This window comes from Tenrec ecaudatus, chromosome 15 (assembly GCF_050624435.1).
Source record: "Tenrec ecaudatus isolate mTenEca1 chromosome 15, mTenEca1.hap1, whole genome shotgun sequence".
Lineage (NCBI taxonomy): Eukaryota > Metazoa > Chordata > Mammalia > Afrosoricida > Tenrecidae > Tenrec > Tenrec ecaudatus.
Genome location: NC_134544.1, coordinates 62,101,158 through 62,121,605, shown reverse-complemented (window position 1 = coordinate 62,121,605; position 20,448 = coordinate 62,101,158).

Below are 20,448 nucleotides of genomic sequence, written 5' to 3'. Positions count from 1 at the left end.
CAGCCTAGCCCAGACAACTATCCAGTCCATTTTATGAGTAACTTTGGGAATTGGCAATGCTAGTTGTGGGATCTAAGAACCAGAAGTCCAATGGTGGCTCTTGGACCATGTAACCTTTGTTACCTGAAGAGCCTACAGCACAGACTTCGCGGCTCCCTCTCTGAATCCCTTGGAGTGCACAGTTCACTGCGTTCTAGTGCCCATGTGTTGTCCGAAGTCACACTTTTGTGCCCATAGTCAGGCTTTCTTACTTTCCAAGACAGTCTCCTTTTCCAAAATCCCTTACTTTCTCTATCAAATGAAACGCCCATGTTCTTAGTGTAACTGGGCTGACATGTTAATAGTATGAAAAAAGTCTGATTGTTTACCCCATAACCCTTCTTTGCATTTTGTGTTTAAAATGCATAATGTTTTAAAACTCAAATAAAATACAGGCACTGTAGTTGCATCAATTTCATTTCCACTTAATTTCTTTTACAAACAAGGTACTGACACACCCATCAGAGCACAAATGTGAATAAAATAGGATCTTACCATCTTACAGGGAGACAATTTACAAGCACCAATAAACACAATGTAAAGTGTGATAATGTTGAGTCAAAAAGAAATAAAAGAGAATGGCATGAAACTGTCAAAACTTATAGAAGGTTGAAAAGAAACAGGTAAATTTATAGAATGATGTTTTAAAAAATAGGCCTTATCTTATAAAGATCATTATATGTATATTGTCCAAAGTCGGAATTTTGTTCCATTATATACGATTGAGAAACTGATACATGTGCATTAAGAAATATTTTTTAAATATCCATGATAGCGAAGAATTGGAATTAATATGCATGTCTATAGAGAAGCGATGTATAAATAACTTATGACATATTCACAAAAAAAGATTTTAGTCACAAAAGACAAGTGAATTATAACTATAAATAGCCACAAAAATGAATATTTAGAAATGTTAAATATATGGCAGAAAAAATGTATAATAGGAGAGGAAGTAAACAATTTTGCTACTGGGATTCCAGTTCATATCTATACAGGTTTATTCCAAACCAATTGTGTTTAAGCACGTCTCCGAAATCCGTGGGTGACTCTAGGCAAATCTCCTTAGTAATACGCTTACCTTCATCTTTTCAGATGCCTTTACAAAAGATCAAATCAGCATAGTAGTTTCTCGGGAGATATGCATGCTTGTCTAATTCAATATCGAAAGGTCAGCTCAGAAGATAGTGGGCTTTTTTGGGATTCCAAATAGGTAATCGTGATAGGGGTGTTTTTTTGCATACAGGATTACTGTGGAGGCTTGTGATGAAGAGGCTTTAGGGAAATTGTCAGGAAAGTTGTGTCGAGGAGTTGTTTCCATCATGAAAATGTACCTGGAACAAGGATTGACCAAGGAGAATTTCATTGGGAAGCCTTACTCCATCCAGCTTAAGGCCTCAAACTTGCCCCTTCAGAGTTCTCTTGGTCTCCAAAACAAAGAACATTGAAAAGTGACATTATTTGAGACCTTTGAGGATGCCCAAACGGCCAATTTGACATGGCATAAATTGAAGAGTACAGAATTCCCAATGAATGGATTCAAAACAAAACAAAACTCCCTGCCGTCTTGTTGACTCTGACTTACAGTCACCCAATAGGACAGAGTCGAACGGCCTCTGTGGGTTTCTGAGACTGTAAATCTGTACAGAAAGCCTCAGGGCTCCTGAGGAAGGGTTACTCACTGCCACTGAGTCAATACTGATTCCTAGTGACCCTACAGGACAGGGTTGAACTGCCCTGTGGGTGTCTGAGACTGTGACTCTTTACAGAAGTAGGAAGATCCATCTAGAGAGATGGTTAGTGAGATGGAAATACCACCTTCTGAAGTGGATAGACTTAAATGGAAGATGTGTTAAGAAACATTTTGACATTTTTGTTTAATAAAGGTTTTTATGGTTTTTGAAATGATACTTCTTGACTTATCCTTGTATGATACCATTTTTAAAATTGTTTCAATTAGGTGAGAGTGTTGAATAAAGAAACCCATACACTTTCTAATTAAATGCATCCATTACAATTCTCCCAATGTACCAAAACATGCAAACCTTAACAAGCCACTGTTGAAGAAAACATATGTATGGAGAGGCAGGAAGACAGAGGAGTGGGTGCAATGAGATAGGCAATCCTCTTGTTATTAAGTTAGGTGGTGGGTTCTCACAGGTGTGTATTTTACTGTTATAGTCTCTAGCTTACAGATATATTTTACTTGTATTAAATATTCCATAATAAAAACAGTTCTTTTTATTTCCTAGTGACTTCCCTAGTCCTGGGAAATACCCAAGATGTTGTATCAGTTTATTCTGACTGGGATTCTGCGCAAAGCTTCCCAGGGGAGTCTGACATGAAGGAGAATGAAGGCTCTGGAGTTCATAGTGTGGAGAGAGAGAGAGAGCATGGAACAGTGGGAGTGACTTGCAGCTGGGCTTTGTGGGACCAAGCGGAGCAGATGCTGAGCTTGGAAGGAGTGAGGGACAAGGCATGCCACAGGGCAGTCAGGAGAATGGGATGGCAATAGCCTTCCTGGAGAACCAATCAGGCAGATGCCATAGAATGAAAGACAAGAATCCCAAGATCTAACGTGGGGGAGTCAAGGGAACCAAGGAAAAGAATACAAGGAAACCCACTGGCAGAGTGATTGAATTCAGACACCCCAAAGAAAGAAGACAGGCATTCCAGGCAGAGGGCATTTCATACCCAGGAAGGTGGGACTCCACAGCAAGGAGGACTTAATGAAAAACCACCAGACAATCAGGGCGAATTGAATCTAGACAAATGGTCAACAAAAATTGAAATTGAGAAAGTTCATTGTTGGTGCAGTATCTGGAAATTCCATATCCAGTATCAGGAGAGCTTAAAATAAACCATCAGTGTGGATATTGGGCCTTCACTCAAGTACTCCCTCAATGCAAGAATATATTGTTCAATTAAAATGACATGCTATGATGTTCACCTTCCCAACACAATCGCTGAAGACAAAGCAGGTGAATAAGTAAATGTGGTGAAGAAAGCTGATGGTGCCTGGCTATCAAAATATATAGCATCTGGGGTCTTAAAAGCTTGAAGGTAAACAAGCAGCCATCTAGCTCAAAAACAACAAAACCCACATGGAAGAAGAAGCACACCAGCCTGTGCGATCATGAGGTGTCAAAGGAATCAGGTATCAGGCATCATCAGAACAAAAAATCATATCATTGTGAATGAGATGAAGTACGGAGTAGAGAGTCAAAGCCCATATGTAGACAGTTGGACATCCCCTTACGGAAAGGTCACAGGGAGGAGACGAGCCAGTCAGGGTGCAGTGTAGCAGTGATGAAACATACAACTTTCCTCTGGATCCTGAATGCTTCCTCCCCCTCACCCGCCACTATCATGATCCCAATTCTACCTAACAAATCTGGCTAGAGGATGTGCACTGGTACAGATAGGCACTGGAAACACATGGAATCCAGGGCAGATGTTCCCTTCAGGGCCAGTGGTAAGAGTGGTGATACCAGGAGGGTGGAGGGAGGGTGGAGTGGAAAGGGAGAACCAATTACAAGGATCTACATATAACCTCCTCTCGGGGGACGGACAGCAGAAAGGTGGACAAAGGGAGACGTCAGACAATGCAAGATATGACAAAATAATTTATAAATTTTCAAGGGTTCATGAGGGAGGGGGGAGCACGGGGAGGAATGAGGAGCTGATGCCAGGGATTTAAGTGGAAAGCAAATGTTTTGAGAATGATGAGGGCAATGAATGTACAAATGTGCTTTACACAATTGATGTATGTATGGATTGTGTGATAAGAGTTGTAGGAGCCCCTAATAAAATTATTTTTTTTAAAAGCAAACAATCAGCGAATGGAAGACTGATTTTATTTTACTCATTAGTTATGGACTTTCAATCTTCTCCATGTAGGTGTGTTTAAAAGCAAAAATAAATCTCCATGTGTGTTCAAAACAAAAATAAAACATGTTGTATGCACATAACAATAAAAAATAAATCCATTGTCATCCAGTCAAATCCTGACGCATAGCCAGCCCTATAGGATAGAGAAGAATTACCCTGTAATATTTCTAAGGGGATAAGTCTTTACCAAAGCAGAGCCGCTGGTGGATTTGACTTTGTGGGCAGCCGCCTACAACCAGTGCTCCAGAAGGTTGTTCCATATATGCGTAGATCATACCCATCCCTGCCTTTCAGCTGAGCTGGACTCATAAGGAATATAAAGGAGAGTGTGCATGGAACTGCTACATAAAATTCCCAAGACTGTACATCTTTATAGAAGCAGACTGCCTCATCTTTCTCGCATGGAGCAGAGGGCGGGTTTGAATGATCACCCTTTGGGTTAATCCACAGGGCCATGAGGGCTTCTCTGTAGCTCATGATTACCTAAAAGTTGAACTGCTCCTGGCCTGGCTTCTTGGATAGGAAGAGACAGAAGAAAAGGCAGAGCAGCAGAAGTGCCCCGGAGGCCATGAGGGCCTACTCCATGCCTAGGGTTCTGTCTGAGAGCAAGAAGGGCTTTACTTTCAGGCTCTACTCGGTGATGTGTATTATTAATAGATAACAAAACCATGGTATGCTCGAGTCAAAAAGGACAGATCATCTCTGAGCCTGCTCTTTCCCTCCTTGCTCCAAGGAAATATACATCTTTTTTATTTTGGCTCAGAAGTCTTTCACCTTTTAAAGGTTTGATCTCTTGTTGCTTTGCTGTTTCTGTGTGGATGGAAGATTCCAGTCCAGTACCAGTTGCTTTCTTTGGGGAGCAGCATGTCTCCTCCATCCGTCAATGTTGTTTTGCTGTCTCTGCAGCATGTACTTAGATAAAGCTGTGGCCAGTCTTCTTCCCTGGCCATTCTCCATTGTCCCTCAGCACACAGATACCCTTACTTGACAGGACCAGAGATGTGCCTTTCCTCCCTGATTTATAAAATCAGATCATTTTCTCATTATTATAATCATACTTTCCGTTGCTACCTATTCCTGGAACTGCATGTTAAAATAATTATTTTTATCTTACAACCCTAAAGGTGTAAGTCATAAATTTTAGTCATAATTTAACTCCATAGTCTCCGGTCTCCAGCTTCTCTATGAAGGCAGGCACGAGACTTTCTCCAGAGAGGGACGGGTACTGAGGGCACTGAAAAAAAGGTGATATTTGCTACTTTTCTCTGGGGAGGGGAAAGAGGATTCCAAAGGATTCCAGAGTGCCAGACTCTATGTGATTAGAGAAATCCATCTCTCATAGCAGAAACCGTCAGCCTGGCTGTATGACCTCCGTTCCCCAGAGTGTCCTCAGATCAGGAACCTCTGCCTGGCTTAAAGCTGAGAAATTTTTAACACATTCATTGAAAAATAGCAATGATAAATCCACCCCATGTGAACATACATATGTTTGTGAAAGTGAACTGTATTTTCTAAAACAAATGTAATTACAGATAAGAGTAACCTTGGAAGTCTCCTTCACCTCTCACCACGAGCAGAGGGTCACTGTGCATTGGAATCGACTTGATGGCAGTGAGTGAGTTCAGAGGAGAGAGCAGACTCTTGTGTCTGCTTCTGCCTTGGAAAGTCTGTAGCTTAGAGACGGTTAGCTGTGTATCCAGGGAATGAAAGTGAAAGGCAAATCAATCCATGGATGATAAGAAAAATACCCCAGTGGCCTCCTGAGCAGGTCTTGGGTTCCACTCAGGGCCTCCTGAATTGCGCATCAAGAATCACTGCCCTGAGCACCTGGGCCTTTGCTTGGCTGCTTGAAGGATCCCATCCATCTCCATCTGCCGCTCTCAACCTCAATCACTGCCACCGAGTCACTGCTGACTCATAGTGACTCCCTGTGGGTTTCTGAGCCTGCACTGTTCAGCGGAGTAGGAAATTCAGTCTTTCTCCTGTAGGGGGGTTCGAACTGCTGACCTGCAGATCAAAACCCAACCCGTAACCACTACACCAGCAGGGCCCCTCCATCCTGCGGCAATGCCTCAGATGTGCTGCTCAGCATACCCTTTGTTGTGATGGACGTTCTCCTCCCTTCTTCTTCACACAGTGAGCTTCTCCCCACTCCTCAGCGAAGCCTTCTTATTCTCTCCTAAAACTAGGCTCCTTTACATCCTGCTTTTATCTCCATTACAAATGCGTTGGCCTAGGCGCTGCTATGTCTGTTCCCTCTGCTTGATTCTAAGTGTCATGAGGAAAGGACCGTTTTTTATTTTGTTTAGTCTTTTATCTTGATCACCCAGCATTGTGTTTAACACCATTGATATCTAATATTTATTGAATGAATAAGCAAACCACTTTGGAATAAATGTTTAATTAGATGTATGCACCCATCTCCCTGCTTCATTCACTCCCTGTTGAAAAATACCATTTAATACAACATCAGTTGGACTAAATTGATTCTGAAAAATATAAAATCTGAAAGCATTTACATTTCTGAAAGTTAGGATGAGCGGGACAGTGTGATATTTTTGTTGTTGCAATTTCATGATGAAGCTATACTCTCCCCCTAGGCCACAGAAAAGCATAGCTTTAATTGTTGTGCCATTCTGGAATTCTCTAATGCCACATCGCCTGGTTTGGACTCATGCTGAGAAGAGATGTAGCTCAACTCATATGGGGGGGTGGCATGCATTGGGGGCTGAACTGCTACCCAACCTCACAGTTTATGATGCAGTAGACAGAGGAGAAAAGGTGCCCTCCATTGAATTGTAAGTGAAGTTAAGTGAATAGTCAATCAATACTTTCTATTACACATCTTACTGTATATCATCCTGAAACAACATGAGGCTTTATGCAATTCTAACTTCTTGAAGGGTTGGCATAGAAATCTATGTCTCTTCTTTTGTCTGGAGGAGGAAGGGGGTTGCTTTGATGACAGGTAGCTAGATCATCTGGGAGCCAGAGAGGAATGAGGTGAGGAATTTAGAGAGGCTCTGAGGTATGGGGGCATCAAAAAACCAGATAAACAATACAGATCTTACTCAGTACAGAAGTGCCTTGGAGAGAGGCCTGGCTTTTGAAGTCTGAAAAAAAGCAGCCACTGGCAGCCCTGTGGAGCACAGCTCTAAGCTGGCACATTTGGAGGCACTCTGAGCTGGACTTGACTCATTGGTAAAGGGCTTCCTGGGTTTTTAATCTGACAGGAATGAGCAGTGTGTTAGTCTGGGTAGACTAGAGAAACAAATCCATAGACACTCATGTATATAAGAAAGGTTTATATACAGGAACAATTGAATATTAAGAAAACGTCCCAGCCAAGTCCAGACCAAGTCCATAAGTCCAGTATTAACCCGTATGTCTGACACCAATCTTTGAAGTCCTCTTCAAACTCCAACTCATGAAATACATGCAATGATGCTGAACGCAGGAGGATCACAGATCAGTGGGTTGGAAGTCTTGTGGGTCCAGTGGGGTTGTAAGCATCTCACTGCTGGCAGGGGTCTCTACATGGCTTCTCTGGCTCCAGAGGTCTGGTTGCATCATCCAGGTGGTTTTGCCAGCTCCCAGGACATAGTGCCATGTGTCTTATCAGTAGAATTTGATATTTAAGGAATCGTCTCTGCCGCCATAAATGTACATATAAGGGATGAGCGTGAGCTAAGGTAAGGATGGGAGAGAGATTGCCTTGTGTGCTTTCCCAAATTCTTAGGGCCTGCTATGTGTTTGCTGAAGGACTCTGGAACTTTTGGACTGATAACCATAAGGTCAGTGGTTTAAACCCACCAGTCACTGTGTGGCAAAAAGACGAGCCTGCTCCCATAAAGAAATACAGCCTCAGAAACCTTATATGCGGTCACTATGACCAAGAGTCAATTCTACGGCAGTGAGCGAGGGGTGGATGTGCAGTACTAACTAATCCAGGAACATGCTACATTGACAAAGCTCAGTAAGACTTAGGCCCTGCCCTCCTGTATTTTATGGGGAATCAAACCTTGTGAATGAAAGCTTATATTGTACTCTGCACTACTGGGTGAAGGTTCATAAGCATACACGATGTTTTATTAACGTCAAGTGCAATGAGGAAGTAGAGGTGGGTCATTGAAGGCTTCCAGGAGGAGATGAAAATTGATAGAGTTTGAGGGGCGTGATCCGACCTGTGACGGGGTGGGAGGGCCTGCACGTGGAAGGAACATAAATGCTTGTTTCAGGAGATGTTGTACTGTGAAATGTCTCCCGTTTGAAAGTACGGGAAAGCAGTCTCTATGGAGAAATGCCAAGAGACCAAGTGAACAGGGTGGCTGATGGGAATAATGGGAGATACAGTTGGAAAGTTTCGCTGATGCAGCATCTGGTGGTGCATTTGGGCATCCATGAGAAAGAATGCAGCATTCCTGCCTAATTCAGTCAATTAGGGCCATTGAGAGCTCACCCCAGGGTCAATTGCTTTGTGATTCTCCAAGGCCCTCTCTAGACATCATTGCGTTTCATCTCTACAACAATCCTATTAGAAAACCAGGGCATCACTTATTTGCTGGACATTTAGTGACTCACTTAAGGCCCTCGGGTTCTTAAAAGTTGACTGAACCCACACTTCACAGTTCCTATATCCTTCAGAGAATGTGGATCTGCTCGTTGGAAGGTTGACCCCCTGTTAAAGAGGCCAAGGTACACAGTGAGAGAACTTGGATGCAGAGGGCATTTGAAAGCAGCTATTGAAGCTTACTTCCATCATAGTATTTCCTCTGTGCACCAGTATGTCCCTTTCCTGGTTCTTTAGCTAATAAAATTAGTTAGTACCTGAGAGAGGACCAACTATATTCTCAGGCCTGTTGAATTCAAGCTCATATGTCTATAAGTAGAAGAATTCCTATTCAATTACTGCCTGGAGTAGATTAAAAACAAGTGTCCACACCACACGTTGTTCACTTTTAACATATCTGAAGAACTTTACAAAGATCTCTCCTAGACGCAAACCACAGTGTCTGTGGAAGCAGCTGGCGTGGGGGAAGAAGCTAGTATAGGCCAGGCGAAGACAGCTCCCCCCTGCTGATGACATGGTCCTTTGTGGTTCTGAAGCCAGGTCTCCTAGGTTGAGTGAGTCCAGTGACCAACTAGTTTCATTCCACCAGCTGCCATCCAGTTGACTCCAACTTAGGGGCCCCGTGTGTCATATGGAACTGTACTGTGCTGCACAGTGTTCTCCGTGGCTGATGTTTCCACAGTAGACCACCAGGCTTTACGTCCGATGCTCCTCTGGGTGACCTCAGCCTCCAACTCTCTATTAGTGGCCCAGTGTCTTAACCATTTGACCAGCAATTTCTGGAGTTCATATCATATTGCTCTAGGATAAGATACAGCTTTTAGACTCCTTGCATCAAGTATCTGCTTGCTCATTCGTTCTTTTGTGGATTGGGTCTAGGCGAGACAGACACTTAGTTTCAGGCACCACTCTGCTGTTAGCTTCAGATGGAATTGATCAGCAGTAAGCCAGAGGGGTGGAGGCTGAGTGGAACTGGAAATCATGTGATTCTTCTCCATAACTTTGAGGCACATGGGAAAAGCCTGTGACAGATAAGCTTTCAGTTTGGGGAAATCCATCTACTTAAAAATGTATTTTACAGCATGACTTGTATGAGGGACTAATAATGTATCCCAGAAATTTTATGCCAGTTTGAAAATTTTTGTCTAAGTCTTAATAAAAATAATTAATAAAATAATAATAACAATTTATTATTCTATTATTCTTCGGTGTTTTCTTTAAAATACCCTAATTCTATTTTATGGGTTTGGTTTAGAATACTTCTGAACGAGGTAATTGTTTATGCTATTTGATGGTGGACTGGGTAAGGGGCCTCACTGGGTTTTCTTATTGTTATATTGAACCAGCCTTAACCCTTTACCTTAAAGCATTTTTTCCCTCATTCTAGCCCAGACCTGCTTTAATTACTTTTATGTCCTATACATTCATAGAATGCTTTCCTAGTAGCTTTTTGGAAACATCTAGTGCACATTTGAATCTGCTTCAAAGGGAGATCCCTTTGGATCTTTCCTGAGTGATCTCCCTGGTTTCTCAACCACAAAGTTTTGGCAGTAAATCCATCTCTAGAAAAGGAGGCAGCTCCTATTACCAGCTTAGCTTTGGGTAAGTAACCACCATTTGTTGATTTATTCCTAAACTTTTTTTTTTCTCTCTCTCTCTTTTTTTATTTCTGCCTTCCTGCCTCACTGCTTCTTGGAACATGGAACACGGACCTGTCCATCTCCTGGGAAAAAATGTTATCTCCGTGTGTCGGACGGTGAATACCATGGGTGAGTCCTGAATTTAATGTTTAAGCTATTGATTGCCTTCTGTGTTTGTGGAAGAAGACAAGTGCCAAATGAAATTGTTTGATGGGAAATATCTTGAGCACCCTGTGCCGTCGGCAGGCCCAGCCATATGTGCCTTCTGTGGAGGTAATCCTGCAGCACAAGGGAGGGGGACTCCCGAGGCTGGCTATTGGCAGCTTCCAGAGGCAAATGCAACAAGATGAATCATTTTCAATGACACAAGCTGCTATTTAAAAAACCCTTGCTGCTGTGGGGTTTTTTGTTTTGTTTTGGTTTGGTTTGGTTTAGGGTTTTGGGGGCTTGCTTTATTTTTGGTGGTGGTGGCGGGGGTGTTGCCGTGTTTAATAGGCTTTTTCATGACAAGGCATTTTGAGCATATACCGTATTGCTTGGATTAGAATTTCTTAAGGCGTTTCAACAGTTGTTTCAACAGTACTTCTCAGTCCTGTTTTCACAGTACTGTTCAAATCATCATTGTGACCATATGACCCAGGCAAATGTCTGTGTTTGTGATGCTGGCACTGTTTCTAATATCAACTTACCAGAGTTTGTCGGAATGTGTACATTGAATGAATCATGGCTCTTTCAGTGAGAGCTTCTTGGAACAATTAGTCCTTAATAGCGAGTATCGCAATTTAAGGTAACAACACTGTTATCTACCAGATTCCAACTTTGTTTTTGTACAACTGATCAGTAACAGTGTGCACTGTGCTCTTGGCAGTCCTGCAAAATGCCATGGCTGTCCGATGCTCATGGGACGTGTGTGTTGGAAACTGAAGGCTAGGTAGCAGGTAGTCTTGGAGTACAAATGAAATATTGAACACTTTTCCCGGTTCTTGAAGATGTGGGAAAAAAGTTTGGAGCAAAGCCTTCGAATAGCATCATATTGTAGAAGAGCTGGTTCGATACCTTTTCGACACTCCTCAAAGTATTTAACTTGGCTGACCCTTGAAAAAAGGAAATCAGTTAAGGTATCTCCTTAGAGAGACTGTGTCTCCATGATCAATTCCACTTTTATCCTGACTTCCCCTCAGTATATTTCAAGCTGCCATGTCACTGTCTTAGCAGGCTGAAGTGGCAGGATTTCACTTGCTGGAAGCAAACACATTTGTTGTAGCAATCTGTTATTTTTGAGATTTCTAAACTTATATGGAATGTTAGCATAAAATTTGGCATTGATGTTTCTATGGCTTTCTATTCTGGTGTAAGTGACTTGGGAATCTTTATCTTTGATGATTTAGTTACCCATAAATATCCTTAGGAATCTGTGTCATTTGAATGTAATCTCTTGAGTAGTGAGATGTTGATTTGACACAATTACCGCCTAATCAGCTGTTTTGCCTATTGGGTTATGTTGTGATTCATCAGTTCCACATATAAAATTTCCTTTCTGGATTCAGGGTGAGTGATTTCGGTTTGTTTGGTTTTTGCTGTGAGGGGATTGGGTTCTTTATGTGTCTTCCAGCCCTTCTTATCAATAGTAACCAACTGCATACTCATCCCCAAACCCCAATTCTCTTCCAGTAATAATCGGTATCACCTATTTCCAAACTTGATCACGAAAGCTTCACAAGTCTCTAATCCTAAAAATAGCGCAGTGTGAGCACAGGCGTTTGCTATGGCTTTCCAAGCAGACCCGTTGCCGGTCAGTGTGTCACCTTGCCAGCTTGCTTTAGCTCTGGCTTCCTTTCACAGCTTGCTGTTGAAGAGGCTTTTGTTTTGGGGGTTATGTGGTCTTCTTATTTGCATGGTTTTGCTCCATTCTGGGCTGATGAAAGGGGCAAGGCCAGCTGTGCATACTTAAGAATTACTAGTTTCCTTTTAAAAACAAAACAAAACCAAAAAAACCTGGTAGATGAATTCCATTGGCGCAGCTCCGTTTCGGTGACTGCAGAAGCACAGGATCACCACCATCTTCGAATTCACCATCACTTTCTTTCCTCTCTACAAGGTGCTCAATACGGACTTTACATGTGTTTCATTTCATTCTCACGAACTACTTCAAGATACATGAGTTCTGTGGAGTGAAGCCAAGGTGGCTGAGCGGCAAAATTCTCACCTTGCATTCTGGAGACCTGGGTTTGATTCCTGGCCAGTGCATCCTGTGCAGCCATCATCTATCTGTCAGTGGGGGTTGCGTGTTGCTACATTCTGGGACAGGTTGACCAGAGCATCCAGTCTAAGCAGGACTAAGCAGGAAGGTCTGATCACCTGTTTCTAAAACTCAGCCAACAAGAACCCTGTAGAGCACAGCTCCCTGCTGCCATTGTTCATGGAGGTGCCAGGAGTCAGGGTGGTCTCCAGAGCAAACAGCAACAACAACATTCTGTGTGAGCAAACTGAAGCACGATTTAGCCTGTTGGAGGCCCCCCTGAGTAGTAAGTTGAAAGGTCTCGTGTAACCTTCGTGGTTTGACTACAGTCCAATTCATAGACTGTTTACTATTCTAAGGGTTCTCACTGGGCACATTTCCATTTAGCTAGTTCACGGTATTTTTAAAAACTCTTTCCTTCTTCCAAGATGGAATTTTGGTGTATCCCAGACAATGCTTACTCATAGACATCTAAATTTGCCTTGTATCTGGCCATTGGAAAGTACATTGATGAGTCAGAATGACAATCTTACAGTGTGGCTGGGTCTGGAGATGAGAGAGATTAGCAAAAGACTTACTGTTAAGGGGGTGATTCATTCTCCTAAAACGACTTCTGTTCTAGAGAAGTGAACATCTTTGCATCTGACAATATATTCATATTTTAATAGTTATAGAAAAGGTTTTAAATAATCTAAAAATTTTTAAATGGAGTCAAACCCTACCTGCAGATTTCCATGTGGGTTTCTGACTCTAGTTATTGAGTGCTAGGCCTCTAGATCTAATCGTGAGCCTGTTAAGAGCTAATTTTCTGCTTTATTAGTCAGAGTAATAAGGGCCTTCTCAAAATCAGAGAGACATGAAAAGCCGAAAGCTATCTTGGTCAGTCAGCTTGCCTGGATTGAATCTTTCAAGGAACTCCAACGACAAGTGTAAGAATTAATGGGGAGACAGTGATGGACGTGTTCAGCCAGAATGTTGACCAGTCTCATCAGCCAGTGTATATAGGAGTCCCTGGGACATGAAAACAGCTAGTATACTCAGCTGCTCAGGGAAAGCTGGAAGTTTGAACCTACGCAGGGCTCAGCATCCTCCTTATGAAAAACCACCCAGTGAAAACTCCGTAAGAAGCACTGTTCTCCTCCAAAACCCTTGGGGCTACCATGAGTTGGGATTGACTGCAGTGTAACTAGGTAGGGCTGGGGGTCAGGTTGGGTTGGGGTGGGGTGGAGAAAAACATCGACAGACCTCCTTACTCACACCATCAGTGGATTTTGTGAAAATGGGCCTCCTGGTTTGCATTCCATCCTCGACCTGACTTCAGACGGCAAATCTGACTGCAACTCTCTCTCCTATTTCCAATGGCCCGATGACTCCATTTTGTTTCCGGCCGTGCATCTCCAAGAGCGCCCTGCAACAACCTGGTAATAGTTGGTCCTTCGACAGGGCTGTTGTAGGTCATGTGTTGTAAACTATTTTTTCAGTATATTCATATCCAGTGAGATAGGCTGAATTATCCTTCTAGCAACATTATTTACACTCACTTTTTTAAAAAATCATTTTATTGGGGGCTCTTACAGCTCTTCTTGTAATCCATCTATACATCCATTGTGTCAAGCACATTTGTATATATGTTACCATCATCATTTTCAAAACATTTTCTTTCTGTTTGAGCCCTTGGTATCAGCTCCTCATTTCCCCCCTCCCTTCCCTTTCCTTCTCTTTTTTCCTCCCTTCCTCATGAACCCTTGGTAAATTATACTTTTTGTTTTCATGTCTTACACCAACCGCCGTCTTCCTTCACCCACTTTTCTGTTGCCCATCCCCCTGGGAGGGGGTTATATGTTGATCATTGTGATCAGTTTCCCCTTTCTCTCCCCCAGCCCCCACATACATCTTCCCCTTACCCTCCTGGTATTGCTACTCTCATTATTGGTCCAGAGGGGTTTATCTGTCCTGGATTCCCTGTGTTTCCAGCTCTTATCTGTACCCATGTACATGCTCTGGTCTAGCAAGATTTATAAGGTAGAATTGGAGTTATGATAGTGTGGGCGGGGTCGAGGGGAGGAAGCATTAAAGAACTAGAGGAAAGTTATATGTTTCATTGATGCTATACTGTACCCTGTTTGCACTCACTTCGATGGCCACATGGTTTCTTGAGTGGGAGGGAGAGATGATCCTGTGGCTAGCTTGGTCTTGGGATGTGTTGCATTGGCAACATTGTGGTTTCTTGTGAGTAATTACGGTTATCAAGAGTTCCTATAGTATTGTGAGTTATGATTTATAATTTTAGAGTTTGCCTAGGTAATTTTACTCATGGACAATTTCTAGGTAAGAAGGAATACAATGATAGATGAAGAAAAGTGTCAACATCGTATGGTACATGACAGTACTGGGAACATTCTTACCCATGATGACAATGCTTACCAACTACGCAAAAAGCCAGTCATACAAACTTGTTGCTATCGGGTTATTTCCAACACATATGGACCATACAGCACAGGATAGAACTGCCTCTGTGGGTTTCTAAGACTGTAACTCTTTATGGGAGTTGAAAGCCTCACTCATCTTTTTCCGGCAGAGCAGCTGGTGGTTTCAAACTGCCCACCTTACAATTAGCAGCCCAATACTATGCCACCAAGGCTCCTCTACCAAATAAGTAGCAAAGTAAAATTTCCAAGAAGATAATCCATATGAATAAAAGGTTAAAAATCAGTATTTTTCCCATTTCAAAATGCAAGTTTCTGTTTTCAAAATAAAACAAGATGCTTTTTTAAAAACTGATTATATGTCCTTTTCCTTATAAAATGACTGATTAGTAGTTATTTTAATAATAATAGCTATATTAGCAGTAGTGGTTATTTCATAAAATAGCACGAGAAGCAGATCATGTTACTACTTTAATGTTTATATAGAAATGTTATGAGTGCTATGCTTGCCTTCTCAAAGATGCTCTGTTGCTTGTTGCTTTATTTCCCCAGAGAATATTCTGGAAGTTTATGCTGCATAGAAAAGCTATCTGTGTTCTGTCACTGTGTAAAAATAGAAGTCAAGAGCTCACCTCCTCAAGGTTGCCCAAAAGTGTTTCCTTCATCTTATCACTGCTGCCAAAGGAATCCGCCTCCTTCCCTTCTCCCAGCTCTGGTTTCTCCAGGGAGCCAGGGCCCTTCCTGTGGGCTCCCAGGTGTCCCAGTCACCTGCCCTTTGTTTCAACCTTCTTATCTCCTCCTTGATGGGGTACCTCCTGCTGTCTTCTTTTCACCACCCTGTCTTGGTTTCAGAATTCTTTGGATTCTTATTCTGTGTATGTAACTTTCCATCTTAAATGGGAAAGCTGGGGTTAGATTTCCCCCCAGTGTTTTCTAAACTCTGAAAGAACTGTGCTCTCTTTTTAAAATCACCTATATCTGTTAGGTGTCTCATGGGAGAGATATACCTAGGTCCTTGGCTTTGCACGAAGCCTGGTTTGTGATCCAACTGAGTTTACAGAGGATAGAAGCAGCACAAATGCACAGACCGCGGCCCAGCCACTCGGGACTGCAGCCCTGCCATGCTGCACTGTGTATTGGGGTCACTGGGAGAGAGAGCCAGAGAGCAAAACTTCTGGCTCTTATGGTACTGGTAGACCCCACTGGCTGAATTAAATTTACCTGGCTCACATGGGTCAATTCAGGTGTAAGGTCCACCTAGGTATACCACCCCTTCCTGGCCACAAGCTCAAACCTCTGAGCATGCGTAATGGATACCCCAGGCTTTATGTTAGCTATCTAACATTTTTATTCTTTGGAGAGTCCTAGTGGTGTCGTGGGATGCTGATCACAGGTCAGCAGTTCAAAACCACCAGCTGCCTTGTGGGAGAAAGATGAGGCTTTCTACCACTGTAAAGAGTTACTTACAGTCTTGGAAACCCATTGGGGTTTCTACTCTGTTCTATAGGGGTCACTGTGAATCCGAGTTTGAGGTTTGGGGGAGGGATCTGTCCTTTACACCAAAATAGACTGCCGTAAGTTGTGTTTCTTGAGAAGTAGACTCTGACCTGGACATTGACGGCAAGATGTTTGCTAGGGAGAGTTGAGGGGCTGCCACTAGAGGAGGAAACCTACCTGGGAAGCGAGAGAATGAGAGCTGCGGCATTGCAGTCTCAACAAAGACCTCAGCTTACTTCTGGGGAGCTCAAAACTGGACCACCTCCTTCCAGGATGTCTTTAACTAGGACAGGCGACCTGAGTGAGCCTGTTTTCTTTGGCGGAGGCAATCCACAGGAGGGATGTGTTGCAGCTGCACTTGTAGTAACTGAAGGCTTGTCAGTCCTTCATTCAGTCCCACCAGGGGGAGCCCTGGTGGTGTACGGGTTATGAAGTTGGGCCGTGATTCTCATGGTCGGCTGTTGGAAACCACCAGCTCTCTTTGAGAGAAGGCCTGGGCTTTCTGCTCCTATAAACATGGAAACTCTCAGGGATCAGTGTTGGTGTTGTCTCCATGGCAGAATCCATAGGCGCGCCGTCACTGTGAAGTGAACAGAGAGCAGCATGAGGACTATGGGGCTGGGGAACTGGTGCTAAGAGGGGGACATTTCTACCTGCTCTATTAATAAGAATTGTTTTAAAGGAAATATGATTTCTCGCTAAGGAAGATAAGATTTAAACTTTAAGACTTGCGAGCATAGAATCTGTGAATGCATTGGATCTTAGTGTTCTAAGTATTCAAACTTCTGCTACTCATTCTATATACATTTATTGGATATTCCAAAGGCACACAGACAACTGCAGCAGACTGGCTTGGGACTTAAAAAGAAAAAAAAAAAAGAAGAGTCAAAAATCAAGGAGATTGCAAATCGTTGGTAGTTAAATGCATTTAAGCAATAAATCATGATACGAAGCAGGACAAAATGATCCCAATGTTAGTCCAGGCGCAGTGTGCCAGGGAATGGCTGTATTAAGTCAGACTTGGCTGGAGGAGGAAGAGAGTGTGTATGTGTGTGAGTGACTTTAGCTTTTACCCTTTTGTCTGAAATAATATTTCCCTCAACGTTTGTAGTTCCTGACACTGGATTGTTGTTGCCATTGCCATCAGCCTCAGAATTCGTCCTTTTTATTTCCCTCCCAGAATCTAGAAAGATAATGAATGACCCTTTTGACACAGGTTTGGTTGTCCCAAACTCTGGTTCGATTCTGGGACGGGGTTGACCAGCAGACGCAGGGTGCCTTCTGATGGTGTGTCATCTCTTGGCCTCCTCAGGCTTATTGGGGCTCCCTGCTGCTCAGGGGCAGGAGCAGAGCAGGTGAGACCTGTGTCCCTGCCTGGATGCAAATGCAGTGCCTTTGCTCGTGGCCTTGCACTTAGAAAGGACTGCACCCCCCACTTTGGAAGACTCCTGTGGGGGGGGCTGGGGTGGTGTGGTGGTTCCGGTTGGCCTGCAAAACGCACAGTCGACAGTTGGAGACCAGCAGCAGCTCCGAGGGAGAAAGACTGGACTTTCCACAGTTAGGGCGACCCACAGGAGGTCACTGTGAGTCAGCATTGATTTTCTTGATGGTGGTGAGCCATGAGTTTAGTGCACATGCAAGTCCTTTGTTTCTCCTACCTTATCTTGAATTCCATGAGTAAGACAGAATGTGCATCTCAGGGGTGTAGTAAAAAGAAAGAATGACACACACTGAATTACAATAGCAGAGGTCTAAATTGTGCTTATGAGGCAGTGTGGATGATAAGGAAGTAGTTAAACTTTTTTTTTTTTTTGGCTTGTAACGAATTGTTCTTAAGACCAATACTGTGTGTCAGCAAAACGGAAAACAATTGATTCATCCAGTTCTTTTCTCCCTGGAACATTGAGAAGGAAACTATGAGGCTAATAACATTTATTCTAAAATTTATTTTAGTTGTAGCTTTCTGTATCAACCATTTTCCTGTCAGTTCTGTCCTATATTTAAACCACTTAAAGTATCAGTTCCCCATACTCCTCCAGACTCTTCTGAAGCTGTTCCACTAAGGTAACAAGTGGAGCACAGAGAGATAGTAGGTCCATGATGAGCATACGGCTCCTCTGACGGGATAGCATCTCTCCCGGTTGCCGGGGTAATAGAAGTGGGCAGGAGGCCTTTGGCTAACCTCTGTCTTCAGACAGACAACTTGGGTAGAAGCTACGTTTTTGATAATCCGTTGCCTTATTGTGAGTGCTGGTACAATATTGATCCGTGAGGGATGGGGAAGGTGACTTATGAGGGTATTATTACCAAGTATTTTCGATGCTACAGAACATGCTGCCCCCACCCTACTCACGAAAAAGGAATTGGTAATTTTAATTAAATTTTAGCAAAAGTTTAAAATATGTTACCATCAATATGAGATTTCAGCACCGAGACATATGAAGTCCGATGGCGAATTTTACGCAGTAGCTTCTGTTCGTTTTGAAGATAGTGTGAAAAGACATCTCTGTTAAGAGGCCGTGCCCGATTCATGTGATCGTGATTTTAGCAAAGAAATGGTTTGAGAGGTCCACACCACAGGTCTTCTAAACCAATTTCTCTTCTTCTGTGTTTTGAAATCACGTGTCTTCAGAGATGATCCTCTTGAAAAAGCTGTTCTTGTACTTTAGTATTAGCTTTGAATCTTTAAATTGTTTCTAGACAAACACTCCCAGTTGCTGCTGATTTGGTCCCATCTGGTGACAGCCCCAGGGAGCCCTGGTGGTGTCGTGGTGACGCACTGGACTGCGATCCCCAAGGTCGGCAGTTTGAAACCACCATCAGCTCTCAGGAGAAAGACTGGGCTTTCTACTCTGTTGGCGGTTACAGTCTTGGAAACCTCCAGGGGTCCCTGTGAGTCAGCGTTCACTGGGAAGTAGTGGGTTTGATGTTTGGTTTGGTGGCAGCCTCGAGAGCCCTGATGGCACAGGAGGTCGCTCATGGGCTGTGCACCACGAAGTCCACAGTCAGGACCACCAGGCTCTCTGAGGCAGGAAGAAGAGCCTTTCTACTCCCATAGCCAGGTCCCGGCTCCAGAACCCTAGCCTGTTCTATGGACTCTCTGTGAGCCAGAGTGGACGACTGCAGAGTCTTGTTCAGGTTTGGGGGCGCTTGGGGTGTGTCAGGGTAGTACTGTGTTCCAGAGGCTTTTTCAGTGGTGGACTTTTCTGAAGTAGAACGCCACTCCTCAGGGTAGCCATTCATATATAGTAATCTTCGAAGGATTCGAACTCAGAATGCATAGGAAACATAAGGCGCAAACTAAGAGAATTTTTAATTATGATCGATATAAACTCACTTTGGGCTTTCCGGATGTAAGCTCCTATAGTTGTAGCCGCCTTCATGCTTACCTGACCTTGCTCACCCCAGTGTCTTGGACTCTCTGAACTAGAACTTATGTGAGGTCAATGATTCCTACTTGCCCAAAGGTTGCTCTGCCACGTACTCCCGCTGTCAGCAGAACTGCTTTGCCTGCCTGGCCAGGATTGTCTATCAATCTGAAAGAAGGGCGAGGAAAAAAAAAAAGGCTCCACAAAATTTTATTGCCTAGTGAACTGACAACTACAGGTAGAATATGTCAGCGAAAGTGTTTTGAAATTGGGCAAGGGTTATCCTGCTGCTGCTCTGTACTTTGCATTCTGAGCAGGCTAGGCTTGAAAGCCAACCCTGAGATAGCACGAGGGAGCCAGGCTGACTTGGAGAGAGATAATAGTGGTTTTATCCTGTAGCCATGAGTGATCAGGAGTTGGCGTTATCTCAGAAGTCTTATCTGCTTCTCTAGCTAGAACTCACTGTGGGGCTCAAGAGTACAGTGAAAGCCTATTTTTAACTGCAAACCCTACTTACCCATAAGTGAAGGCTTGAGGCAGGGAAGGGATGGGCCTTTAAGGAACCCACCTTCATCTGGCACCCCAAGTGCCTGATTAAGGGTTTCCTATATTTAGAGGCTTGAATATCATGACTTTGGCTGCTGTGCATTTTGCTAGTGGCATGGTGTTTTTATTTTTACAACAGTATATCTCTAACTGGATGTGGGGGATGATCTGAGTGCCACACCCTTAGACACCAGGCAGAATTTACCTTGTGAAAATATTTCACAAGTATCCT